Source organism: Oncorhynchus masou, unplaced genomic scaffold (assembly GCF_036934945.1).
Source record: "Oncorhynchus masou masou isolate Uvic2021 unplaced genomic scaffold, UVic_Omas_1.1 unplaced_scaffold_1250, whole genome shotgun sequence".
NCBI lineage: Eukaryota > Metazoa > Chordata > Actinopteri > Salmoniformes > Salmonidae > Oncorhynchus > Oncorhynchus masou.
Genome location: NW_027002320.1, coordinates 51,950 through 62,500, shown reverse-complemented (window position 1 = coordinate 62,500; position 10,551 = coordinate 51,950). Strand labels below are relative to the sequence as shown.

At 46.6% G+C, this 10,551-nt stretch overlaps 1 protein-coding gene across 1 annotated transcript in view; it reads right to left on the bottom strand.

Moving 5' to 3' along the window:
- LOC135530080 (C-terminal-binding protein 2-like) overlaps positions 1–1,220 on the bottom strand; it is a 121,842-nt gene extending 120,622 nt beyond the window's left edge. Inside the window, exon 1 of the mRNA XM_064958467.1 lies at positions 1–1,220. This exon is cut by the window's left edge and continues 472 nt beyond it. The gene's annotated coding sequence lies outside the window, so the exon portion shown is untranslated.
- Between the last annotated feature and the right edge of the window lie 9,331 nt (positions 1,221–10,551).

The window sequence follows — 10,551 nt, the reverse complement described above, 5'->3', positions numbered from 1 at the left end:
GAGGCCCTCTCCTTCCTCTACCAGTGATGGGAGGCCCTCTCCTTCCTCAGCCAGTGATGGGTGGCCCTCTCCTCCTCAGCCAGTGATGGGCAGCCCTCTCCTTCCTCAGCCAGTGATGGGCGGCCCTCTCCTCCTCAGCCAGTGATGGGCGGCCCTCTCCTCCTCAGCCAGTGATGGGTGGCCCTCTCCTCCTCAGCCAGTGATGGGCGGCCCTCTCCTCCTCAGCCAGTGATGGGAGGCCCTCTCCTCCTCAGCCAGTGATGGGAGGCCCTCTCCTTCCTCAGCCAGTGATGGGAGGCCCTTTCCTTCCTCAGCCAATGATGGGAGGCCCTCTCCTCAGCCAGTGATGGGAGGCCCTCTCCTCCTCAGCCAGTGATGGGCGGCCCTCTCCTCCTCAGCCAGTGATGGGTGGCCCTCTCCTCAGCCAGTGATGGGCGGCCCTCTCCTCCTCAGCCAGTGATGGGTGGCCCTCTCCTTCCTCAGCCAGTGATGGGTGGCCCTCTCCTCAGCCAGTGATGGGTGGCCCTCTCCTCCTCAGCCAGTGATGGGAGGCCCTCTCCTCAGCCAGTGATGGGAGGCCCTCTCCTCAGCCAGTGATGGGTGGCCCTCTCCTCAGCCAATGATGGGAGGCCCTCTCCTCCTCAGCCAGTGATGGGCGGCCCTCTCCTCCTCAGCCAGTGATGGGTGGCCCTCTCCCTCCTCAGCCAATGATGGGAGGCCCTCTCCTCCTCAGCCAATGATGGGAGGCCCTCTCCTCCTCAGCCAGTGATGGGTGGCACCACAGACAGAAAGACAGAGGGAATGATGGGGAAACCCTAGCCACTGTAGCACATGGTTAACAGTCCTCCCTGTATCGCCTCGACACACACCTGCAACACAACACACACACACTGGGTTAAACATACTGTCTGGAAACACCTACAACACACACACACACACACTGGGTTAAACACACTGTCTTCAAACACCTGCAACACACACACACACACACACTGGGTTAAACACACTGTCTGGAAACACCTGCAACACACACACACTGGGTTAAACACACTCTCTTCAAACAACTACAACACAACACACACACACTGGGTTAAACACACTGTCTTCAAACACCTACAACACACACACACTGGGTTAAACACACTCTCTTCAAACAACTACAACACAACACACACACACTGGGTTAAACAAACTCTCTTCAAACACCTGCAACACAACACACACACACACTGGGTTAAACACACTCTCTTCAAACAACTACAACACAACACAACACACACTGGGTTAAACACACTGTCTTCAAACAACTACAACACAACACACACACACACTGGGTTAAACACACTCTCTTCAAACAACTACAACACAACACAACACACACTGGGTTAAACACACTGTCTTCAAACAACTACAACACAACACACACACACACTGGGTTAAACACACTGTCTTCAAACAACTACAACACAACACACACACTGGGTTAAACACACTCTCTTCAAACAACTACAACACAACACAACACACACTGGGTTAAACACACTCTCTTCAAACAACTACAACACAACACACACACACACTGGGTTAAACACACTCTCTTCAAACAACTACAACACAACACAACACACACTGGGTTAAACACACTGTCTTCAAACAACTACAACACAACACACACACACACTGGGTTAAACACACTCTCTTCAAACAACTACAACACAACACAACACACACTGGGTTAAACACACTGTCTTCAAACAACTACCACACAACACACACACACACTGGGTTAAACACACTCTCTTCAAACAACTACAACACAACACACACTGGGTTAAACACACTGCCTGGAAACACCTGCAAAGTAACTAGGGATGCCATGATACCAGTATCCCAATATTTTGTCTGTGGAAAAAAATATTTTGTCCTTTAAAAACCTGCTGTATGTAAAATACTGTGTGCTGTAGCTTGAAAAATAAATCAATGGACAACATAATGATGTTTGTTTCCAAAATTAAGGATGTTTTCCTAAAGAAGCTTAATCCATTTTGTTCCTTTTTTATTTAACCTTTATTTAACCAGGCAAGTCAGTTAAGAACAAATTCTTATTTTCAATGACGGCCTGGGAACAGTGGGTTAACTGCCTGTTCAGGGGCAGAACGACAGATTTGTACCTTGTCAGCTTGGGGATATGAACTTTCAACCTTTCGGTTACTTGTCCAACGCTCTAACCACTAGGCTGCCCGGCCACCCCATTGCCAGGACACTAACGAGTATCACCATACTGGTATCTGTAATGAGTATCACCATACTGGTATCTGTAATGAGTATCACCATACTGGTATCTGTAATGAGTATCACCATACTGGTATCTGTAATGAGTATCACCATACTGGTATCTGTAATGAGTATCACCATACTGGTATCTGTAATGAGTATCACCATACTGGTATCACCATACTGGTATCTGTAATGAGTATCACCATACTGGTATCTGTAATGAGTATCACCATACTGGTATCTGTAATGAGTATCACCATACTGGTATCACCATACTGGTATCTGTAATGAGTAACACCATACTGGTATCTGTAATGAGTATCACCATACTGGTATCACCATACTGGTATCTGTAATGAGTAACACCATACTTTTATCACCATACTGGTATCTGTAATGAGTATCACCATACTGGTATCACCATACTGGTATCTGTACTGAGTATCACCATACTGGTATCTGTAATGAGTAACACCATACTGGTATCTGTAGTGAGTATCACCATACTGGTATCACCATACTGGTATCTATAATGAGTATCACCATACTGGTATCTGTAATGAGTATCACCATACTGGTATCTGTAGTGAGTATCACCATAATGGTATCTATAATGAGTATCACCATACTGGTATCTGTAATGAGTATTGCCATACTGGTATCTGTAGTGAGTATCACCATACTGGTATCTATAATGAGTATCACCATACTGGTATCTGTAATGAGGTGCGTACTGGTATCTGTAATGAGTATCACCATACTGGTATCTGTAATGAGTATCACCATACTGGTATCTGTAATGAGTAACACCATACTGGTATCTGTAACAAGTATCACCATACTGGTATCACCATACTGGTATCTGTAATGAGTATCACCAAACTGGTATCACCATACTGGTATCTGTAATGAGTAACACCATACTGGTATCTGTAACAAGTATCACCATACTGGTATCACCATACTGGTATCTGTAATGAGTATCACCATACTGGTATCACCATACTGGTATCTGTAATGAGTATCACCATACTGGTATCTATAATGAGTATCACCATACTGGTATCTGTAATGAGTATCACCATACTGGTATCACCATACTGGTATCTGTAATGAGTATCACCATACTGGTATCACCATACTGGTATCTGTAATGAGTATCACCATACTGGTATCACCATACTGGTATCTGTACTGAGTATCACCATACTGGTATCTGTAATGAGTATCACCATACTGGTATCTGTAATGAGTATCACCATACTGGTATCTGTAATGAGTATCACCATACTGGTATCACCATACTGGTATCTGTAATGAGTATCACCAAACTGGTATCTGTAATGAGTATCACCATACTGGTATCTATAATGAGTATCACCATACTGGTATCTGTAATGAGTATCACCATACTGGTATCTGTAGTGAGTATCACCATACTGGAATCTGTAATGAGTATCACCATACTGGTATCTATAATGAGTATCACCATACTGGTATCTGTAATGAGTATCACCATACTGGTATCTGTAATGAGTATCACCATACTGGTATCTATAATGAGTATCACCATACTGGTATCACCATACTGGTATCTGTAATGAGTATCACCATACTGGTATCTATAATGAGTATCACCATACTGGTATCACCATACTGGTATCTGTAATGAGTATCACCATACTGGTATCACCATACTGGTATCTGTAATGAGTATCACCATACTGGTATCACCATACTGGTATCTGTAATGAGTATCACCATACTGGTATCACCATACTGGTATCTGTAATGAGTATCACCATACTGGTATCACCATACTGGTATCTGTAATGAGTATCACCATACTGGTATCACCATACTGGTATCTGTACTGAGTATCACCATACTGGTATCTGTAATGAGTATCACCATACTGGTATCTGTAATGAGTATCACCATACTGGTATCTGTAATGAGTATCACCATACTGGTATCACCATACTGGTATCTGTAATGAGTATCACCAAACTGGTATCTGTAATGAGTATCACCATACTGGTATCTATAATGAGTATCACCATACTGGTATCTGTAATGAGTATCACCATACTGGTATCTATAATGAGTATCACCATACTGGTATCTGTAATGAGTATCACCATACTGGTATCTATAATGAGTATCACCATACTGGTATCTATAATGAGTATCACCATACTGGTATCTATAATGAGTATCACCATACTGGTATCACCATACTGGTATCACCATACTGGTATCTGTAGTGAGTATCACCATACTGGTATCTGTAATGAGTATCACCATACTGGTATCTATAATGAGTATCACCATACTGGTATCTGTAATGAGTATCACCATACTGGTATCTATAATGAGTATCACCATACTGGTATCTATAATGAGTATCACCATACTGGTATCTATAATGAGTATCACCATACTGGTATCACCATACTGGTATCACCATACTGGTATCTGTAATGAGTATCACCATACTGGTATCTGTAATGAGTATCACCATACTGGTATCTGTAATGAGTATCACCATACTGGTATCTGTAATGAGTATCACCATACTGGTATCTGTAATGAGTATCACCATATTGGTATCTGTAATGAGTATCACCATACTGGTATCACCATACTGGTACTGGAGGCAGAGAAGACAGACGCAGGAGAGCGAAACCTGATTTACAACGGTGTCGTTTAGTAAACAAAAACCCGGTATCCACCAGCATAGCGTTGCACCAGCATATCGTTGCACCAGCATACCGTTGCACCAGCAAACCGTTGCACCAGCATACCGTTGCACCAGCATGTCGTTGCACCAGCATAACGTTGCACCAGCAAACCGTTGCACCAGCATACCGTTGCACCAGCATGTCGTTGCACCAGCATAACGTTGCACCAGCAAACCGTTGCACCAGCATATCGTTGCACCATCATATCGTTACACCAGCAAACCGTTGCACCAGCATACCGTTGCACCAGCATACCGTTGCACCAGCAAACCGTTGCACCAGCATACCGTTGCACCAGCATATCGTTGCACCAGCAAACCGTTGTACCAGCATACCGTTGCACCAGCATACCATTGCACCAGCATACCGTTGCACAAGCATACTGTTGCACAAGCATACCGTTGCACCAGCATATCGTTGCACCAGCAAACCGTTGCACCAGCATACCGTTGCACCAGCATATCGTTGCACCAGCAAACCGTTGCACCAGCATACCGTTGCACCAGCATACCGTTGCACCAGCATACCGTTGCACAAGCATACCGTTGCACAAGCATACCGTTGCACAAGCATACCGTTGCACCAGCAAACCGTTGCACCAGCATACCGTTGCACCAGCATACCGTTGCACAAGCATACCGTTGCACAAGCATACCGTTGCACAAGCATACCGTTGCACCAGCAAACCGTTGCACCAGCATACCGTTGCACCAGCATATCGTTGCACCAGCATATCGTTGCACCAGCAAACCGTTGCACCAGCATAACGTTGCACCAGCATACCGTTGCACCAGCATACCGTTGCACCAGCATACCGTTGCACAAGCATACCGTTGCACAAGCATACCGTTGCACAAGCATACCGTTGCACCAGCAAACCGTTGCACCAGCATACCGTTGCACCAGCAAACCGTTGCACAAGCATACCGTTGCACAAGCATACCGTTGCACCAGCAAACCGTTGCACAAGCATAGCGTTGCACAAGCATACCGTTGCACCAGCAAACCATTGCACCAGCATACCGTTGCACCAGCATATCGTTGCACCAGCAAACCGTTGTACCAGCATACCGTTGCACCAGCATACCATTGCACCAGCATACCGTTGCACAAGCATACCGTTGCACAAGCATACCGTTGCACCAGCAAACCGTTGCACCAGCATACCGTTGCACCAGCATATCGTTGCAACGGCAAACCGTTGCACCAGCATACCGTTGCACCAGCTTATCGTTGCACCAGCAAACCGTTGCACCAGCATACCGTTGCACCAGCATACCGTTGCACAAGCATACCGTTGCACAAGCATACCGTTGCACCAGCATACCATTGCACCAGCATACCGTTGCACAAGCATACCGTTGCACAAGCATACCGTTGCACAAGCATACCGTTGCACAAGCATACCGTTGCACCAGCAAACCGTTGCACAAGCATACCGTTGCACAAGCATACCGTTGCACCAGCAAACCGTTGCACAAGCATACCGTTGCACCAGCATATCGTTGCACCAGCATATCGTTGTACAAGCACGACAAGAAACAATTCCAGAAAAGGACATGGGGGGAAACAGAGGGTTAAATACACAACATGTAATTGATGGAATTGGAACCAGGTGTGATGGAAGACAAGACAAACCAAATGGAAAATGAAAGGTGGATCGACGATGGCTAGAAGGCCGGGACGTCGGCCTGCCGAACGCCGCCCGAAACAAGGAGAGGGACCAACTTCGGACGGAAGTCGTGACAGTATCGTCTCGGACCAAGAAGCAACACACAGTAGATCAGAAACACAGAGCTCTTCCTACCACAACCCTGTGTGGCAGTATGAAGGAGCTGAACAATACCTCAACCCTGTGTGGCAGCATGAAGGAGTTAAACTCTACCTCAACCCTGTGTGGCAGTATGAAGGAGTTAAACTCTACCTCAACCCTGTGTGGCAGTATGAAGGAGCTGAACTCTACCTCAACCCTGTGTGGCAGTATGAAGGAGCTGATCTCTACCTCAACCCTGTGTGGCAGTATGAAGGAGCTGAACTCTACCTCAACACTGTGTGGCAGTATGAAGGAGCTGAACTCTACCTCAACCCTGTGTGGCAGTATGAAGGAGCTGAACTCTACCTCAACCCTGTGTGGCAGTATGAAGGAGCTGAACTCTACCTCAACCCTGTGTGGCAGCATGAAGGAGCTAAACTCTACCTCAACCCTGTGTGGCAGTATGAAGGAGCTGAACTCTACCTCAACCCTGTGTGGCAGTATGAAGGAGCTGAACTCTACCTCAACCCTGTGTGGCAGTATGAAGGAGCTGAACTCTACCTCAACCCTGTGTGGCAGCATGAAGGAGCTGAACTCTACCTCAACCCTGTGTGGCAGTATGAAGGAGCTGAACTCTACCTCAACCCTGTGTGGCAGTATGAAGGAGCTGAACTCTACCTCAACCCTGTGTGGCAGTATGAAGGAGCTGAACTCTACCTCAACTCTGTGTGGCAGTATGAAGGAGCTGAACTCTACCTCAACCCTGTGTGGCAGTATGAATGAGTTAAACTCTACCTCAACCCTGTGTGGCAGTATGAAGGAGCTGAACTCTACCTCAACCCTGTGTGGCAGTATGAAGGAGCTAGTTGATACGATGTGTTGAATCTCTACATCAACCCTGTGTGGCAGTATGAAGGAGCTGAACTCTACCTCAACCCTGTGTGGCAGTATGAAGGAGCTGAACTCTACCTCAACCCTGTGTGGCAGTATGAAGGAGCTAAACTCTACCTCAACCCTGTGTGGCAGTATGAAGGAGCTGAACTCTACCTCAACCCTGTGTGGCAGTATGAAGGAGCTAAACTCTACCTCAACCCTGTGTGGTAGTATGAATGAGTTAAACTCTACCTCAACCCTGTGTGGCAGTATGAAGGAGCTAGTTGATACAATGTGTTTAACTCTACCTCAACTCTGTGTGGCAGTATGAAGGAGCTAGTTGATACAATGTGTTTATCTCTACATCAACTCTGTGTGGCAGTATGAAGGAGCTGAACTCTACCTCAACCCTGTGTGGCAGTATGAAGGAGCTGAACTCTACCTCAACCCCGTGTGGCAGCATGAAGGAGCTAAACTCTACCTCAACCCTGTGTGGCAGTATGAAGGAGCTAGTTGATACAATGTGTTTAACTCTACCTCAACTCTGTGTGGCAGTATGAAGGAGCTAGTTGATACAATGTGTTTATCTCTACATCAACTCTGTGTGGCAGTATGAAGGAGCTGAACTCTACCTCAACCCTGTGTGGCAGTATGAAGGAGCTGAACTCTACCTCAACCCTGTGTGGCAGCATGAAGGAGCTGAACTCTACCTCAACCCTGTGTGGAAGTATGAAGGAGCTGAACTCTACCTCAACCCTGTGTGGCAGTATGAAGGAGCTGAACTCTACCTCAACCCTGTGTGGCAGTATGAATGAGTTAAACTCTACCTCAACCCTGTGTGGCAGTATGAAGGAGCTGAACTCTACCTCAACCCTGTGTGGCAGTATGAAGGAGCTAGTTGATACGATGTGTTGTATCTCTACATCAACCCTGTGTGGCAGTATGAAGGAGCTGAACTCTACCTCAACCCTGTGTGGCAGTATGAAGGAGCTGAACTCTACCTCAACCCTGTGTGGCAGTATGAAGGAGCTGAACTCTACCTCAACCCTGTGTGGCAGTATGAAGGAGCTAAACTCTACCTCAACCCTGTGTGGCAGTATGAATGAGTTAAACTCTACCTCAACCCTGTGTGGCAGTATGAAGGAGCTAGTTGATACAATGTGTTTAACTCTACCTCAACTCTGTGTGGCAGTATGAAGGAGCTAGTTGATACAATGTGTTTATCTCTACATCAACTCTGTGTGGCAGTATGAAGGAGCTGAACTCTACCTCAACCCTGTGTGGCAGTATGAAGGAGCTGAACTCTACCTCAACCCCGTGTGGCAGCATGAAGGAGCTAAACTCTACCTCAACCCTGTGTGGCAGTATGAAGGATCTAGTTGATACAATGTGTTGTATCTCTACATCAACCCTGTGTGGCAGTATGAAGGAGCTGAACTCTACCTCAACCCTGTGTGGCAGTATGAAGGAGCTGAACTCTACCTCAACCCCGTGTGGCAGTATGAAGGAGCTGAACTCTACCTCAACCCCATGTGGCAGTATGAAGGATCTAGTTGATACAATGTGTTGTATCTCTACATCAACCCTGAGTGGCAGTATGAAGGAGCTAGTTGACACAATGTGTTGTATCTCTACATAAACCTTGTGTGGCAGTATGAAGGATCTAGTTGATACAATGTGTTGTATCTCTACATCAACCCTGTGTGGCAGTATGAAGGATCTAGTTGACACAATGTGTTGTATCTCTACATAAACCTTGTGTGGCAGTACGAAGGAGCTAGTTGATACAATGTGTTTAACTCTACATCAACCCTGTGTGGCAGTATGAAGGAGCTAAACTCTACCTCAACCCTGAGTGGCAGTATGAAGGAACTAGTTGATACAATGTGTTGAAGTGCCTTCAACTCCTCAGCGAATTAACTTGTAGAACTGTTGATGATAGGACGATAGGACAGAGCTCACCACTGGCTCATTACCCAGTGGATGTGTTTATGTCTTATATAAATACATAGGTAACTGACAAAGGAAAGGAAACACTTGAGTAAATGAGTAGATAGTAGAAAGTACATTGAAAGCAGGTGCTTCCACACAGGTGAGGTTCCCGGGGGGTTCATTAAGCAATTAACATCCCATCATGCTTAGGGTCGTGCATAATATGCCCAGTTGTCCATTATGTTGAAGACCACGGCATGAAGAAGAGATCTCAGTGACGTTGGTCTCAAAAGGGACACAGGGTGTTTAAGGGGTTTGTGTGTCAGTCACCAGGTCTCAACCCAATAGAACCCGTATGGGAGATTCTGGAGCGATGTCAGAAACAGCGGGTTCCCTCCATCATCAACGGGACACCAAACTATGGAATTTATCATGGGAAGAATGATGTCACATCCCTTCCAATAGAGTTCCACTTTATGTTGGTGTTTCACTCATTTTGTCAGTTACCTGTAGATACAGACAGAAGCCTATAATTAGTGGTATCAGCCAGACATCCAGCCTGCCAGACAGCCAGACAGACAGACAGCCAGCCAGACATCCAGCCAGTCAGCCAGCGAGACATCCAGTCAGCCAGTCAGACATCCAGCCAGCCAGCCAGCCAGTCAGACATCCAGCCAGCCAGCCAGTCAGACATCCAGCCAGCCAGCCAGCCAGTCAGCCAGTAATACAGACAGCCAGTCAGTCAGCCAGCCAGCCAGTCAGTCAGCCAGCCAGCCAGCCAGCCAGACATCCAGTCAGCCAGTCAGCCAGACATCCAGTCAGCCAGACATCCAGTCAGCCAGACATCCAGCCAGCCAGACATCCAGTCAGCCAGTCAGCCAGACATCCAGTCAGCCAGACAGCCAGCCAGCCAGCCAGCCAGCCAGCCAGACATCCAGACAGCCAGTCAGCCAGACATCCAGTCAGCCAGAC